The sequence below is a fragment of the Callorhinus ursinus genome, unplaced genomic scaffold (assembly GCF_003265705.2).
Source record: "Callorhinus ursinus isolate GAN/ISIS: 27379988/994484 unplaced genomic scaffold, GSC_fseal_2.0 scaffold168, whole genome shotgun sequence".
Lineage (NCBI taxonomy): Eukaryota > Metazoa > Chordata > Mammalia > Carnivora > Otariidae > Callorhinus > Callorhinus ursinus.
Genome location: NW_027397230.1, coordinates 88,570 through 92,215, shown reverse-complemented (window position 1 = coordinate 92,215; position 3,646 = coordinate 88,570).

Here is a 3,646-nt window from a genome sequence, read left to right as displayed (position 1 = left end):
GGGCCAGGGTGGAAGCCTCCCTCCCAGGTAATCTGTGGAGTCCAGAGTCTATTCTTTTTGTGTTTGATTTTGAACCTCTTGTATGAGGGAGCAGTGCTAGATACCCTGGGATCTCTGGAGTTGAGACCATTTGCGGATTTCATAAGTGGCTTCCGTGGTGTGGGCCGCAGGATCGCCAACACTTACCCTTCCTATGGTGACTTGTCTGCAGGTACCAGGAGCAGCCCCAGAAGACATGTTTGCCCCTCTGCCAGGTCCCAGGCAGCAGGGGCTTTGCTAGCCGTATGGAGAAGCGAAGGGCCCTTCAGAGGCTCTCGGTGAAGAAGCAGCCCTACCCGGCACTTGGACGGCTTGGCTGTGTCTTGCAAGAGGCTGTCAGTGTTACAGGCCCATCCAGAGTTGGTCTCCTGGTTCCACCTGGCAGCAAGGAGCTGCTTCTGAGAATTTTTCTCTCTCTCCCTCCCTGTTGTGTGCAGGGGAGGCTAACGCAGTGGGGTTTCTTTGATTTGCTGCATGAGAAGTGATTTGCAATGACAAGCTTTACTTTTGGAAGGTTTTCTGGTGGCCGATTGCTGCTTATACTGTAGAGCAGTGACGTTTTGCTTGATCTCTCTTTGTATCCACTTTTCTTCGGGACCACAGCACGCCAGGGAGAGGTGGGTGGGGAGGAGCACCTGAAGTTGCAGGTCTCCGCAGGTTAGAGAACAGCCTCTCTTCCCTACAGAACAATTTCTTCAATCTCAGCTTTCTCTGCCTCTTCCGTGCTGTACGGCTCATCAAGCTGCTGCGCCAAGGCTACACCATCCACATCCTGCTGTGGACCTTCGTCCAGTCCTTCAAGGTGAAGCGCAGGCACGGCCCTCGTGCCCTGACCCTCCCCTGTGTGATGCACAGTGCTGTGGCCACCACCTCCTCCTCGCCACCAGAGCAGCCCCTCCTCGTGGAGGCTCCTTGTTGGCACCTGTTATCTTATTGTAGTTTACAAAGACATTTTAAGTGATCCAGAGAGCATCTTGGTAATGATCACTGAATCTTAGGTGGGTTCTATGACTGATTATAGACGAAGGAACTGAGACAGTCTCTTGGTGGAGGGGCTTCATGGTCAGTGTGGGTGGATTTGCAGTAGCTGGGGTCTGGGTGGCCCCAGAGACCCGGCCACCATGCACTTTGCAGACGAGGCCCGAGCAAGGTAGGTGGGCAGCCCTCCCTGGAGCTGCCCTGTCTTCTGCATGTCTACACAGGCCCATGGCTCATCGCCATGCTGTTCTTCATCTATGCCAACATTGGCATGCAGGTGGGTGCGCCTGATGGGACAGGGAACAGGAGGGGCCCCTGTGCCCTGGGCAAAAGGGCACTGATCATGGTCATCAAATGCTATCAATGACAGATTGGCACTTGGGGAACATTTCTATGTTTGAAGCACTTTATGAACTTAATTCTCAGAAAGGCTGTTCTACCAATAAGGACATGGAGGCTGGGAACCACGGGTATGGGCCTGTCACCCAGAGTCCACTAGTGAGGCGTAGCTCCACCGTCTGTGGGAAAATGCTCTGCTGTGCTCCTAAGTGGAACCCCATTGGGCTGTTAGGGTATTTATGGGCATGTTTGATTGGGTGCTGGGCCCCCATGGTGGTGGAGTTTTGAGCACATCTGCCTGGTTCTGAGTGGCCTGCAAAGCACCAGCTGGTCATTCTGTTAGTCCAGAAAGTTGACCTGATCCTTTACAGGAAATTACATATTACAGAAGAAAAAAGTCAACAGGATCACACTAGATCACTGTACTGTCAAGTTCAGCTTGGATAAGTTAGATTGCCTTTATTTTGCCAAAGAACCCTTTGTCAGCTACTTGGAAAAACATTTAAAAGACAAAGCAGTGTTCCAGTTTTAAATCTTTGGCATCTGGTCACTTTTCAACAGTAGGATGGCAGATGGATCCAAATGTTAAATTATAGTGGGAGAAGCCATTGTCTTAAAGGTTAGCTGAAAAGTGATTTTTAAACTCTATTCAGGGATTGAAAAGGTTCTCTTCCTTTAAAATTTGCTGAGATCTGATGCTATTTAAATATATATATATATTTGTGAGGGGCAGAGCAAGATGGCAGAGGATTAGGAGACCTAGATTTCTTCTGGTCTCAGGAATTCAGCTGAATAGGGATCAAACCATTCTGAACACCTACAACCTCAAAAGGAGATCGAAGAGGAGAGTAGCAACAACTCTCAGAACAGAGAAGCGACCACTTACTGGAAGGTAGGACGTGTGGAGAAGTGATTCCAAGGCGATATTCGGAAGGATAGATGGCGGGGGAGGGGGTCTCCATCAGCCGCTTCTGGCAAGTGATAGAGCCGCAAAGCACAAAATCAGAACTTTTAGAAGTTGGCTCCTCTGAGGGACGTCGCTGCACTGGCTATGCGGGGGGTGGAATCCTCCCGGGACAGTGTGATCTCAGGACCCTTGGGGTCACAGAAAGACCGGGGGTGCCTGAGTGCGGCAGAGCTCCCAGGTATCGGAGCGGGGAAGCCGGCTGCAGAAACAGAGCCGAGGCGTGGGCTTTCAGCTCTGGGTAGCCATAAACTATGATCCGCGGCCCAGTCAGGCCACTGTTCCTCCAGTAGGGACCGAACAAGCGGCAGAGCAGGGGAGACTCCGCTTCCTCCCCCGGGAAGAGCGGAGCGGGAGTGTACCGCAGGGATCTGCTGGGTTTGGAGACTCCACACGGGTTCGGGTGCCAGAGATAGAAACGCTTGGTCACAGGCCGGGTGAGCACGGAGTGCGGCCGGAGACCAGGGAGATGGGAGTGGCTGCTTTTCTCTGGGGGCGCACTGAGGAGAGGGTCCCGAGTTCTCAGCTCCTCCGGGTGGAGATTGGGAGGCCACCATTTTCGCCCTGGTCCTCCAGAGCTGTACCGAGAGCTTGCAGGGAACAAAAGCTCCTGAGAGCAAACCCGAGCAGCTTGCTTAGGCCAGACCAAAAAGGATGGGGCAATTCAGCCTCCAGCAAAGACATTTGTAAATCATGGCAATAGGCCCTTCCCCCAGAAGATCAGCACGAACAGCCAGCAAGCTAAGACCAAGTTTACCGATCAAGGAGAACGGGAGAACTCCAGCGATAGGGGAATACTACACATAGAATTCATGGCTTTTTTTTTTTTTTTACCATGATTCATTAGTTCATCAAAGTTAATCTTTTTAACTGTTTTTCTTTTAATTTTTCTTTTTCCCTTTTTCAACCAACATCTTATCAATCACTTTTTTAAAAAAAACTTTTTTTATTTTTCATTTTTGGAGTCATATTTTATCCCTTCATAGTAGTTACCCTTATTTTTGGCATGTGTGTATATATATATATATATATATATATATATATATATATATATATGGTGTTCTCTCTTTAAAATTTTGAGATACACTTTCTTCTAACAGATCAAAATATACCCTAAATCACTAGTGTATGGCTTTGTTCTAGTCTCCTGCCTGATCACATTCTCTCCCTTTTTCCTTTTTTTTTCTTTTCTTAAATCTTCTTTCTTTTTTCAAACAACTTATCTTACCAAGTCCTTTTATAAAACCTTTTATAATTTTCATCTTTACAGTCATCTTCCATCCCTTCATTGTATCAACCCTTATTTTGTACATATATGTCTTTCTT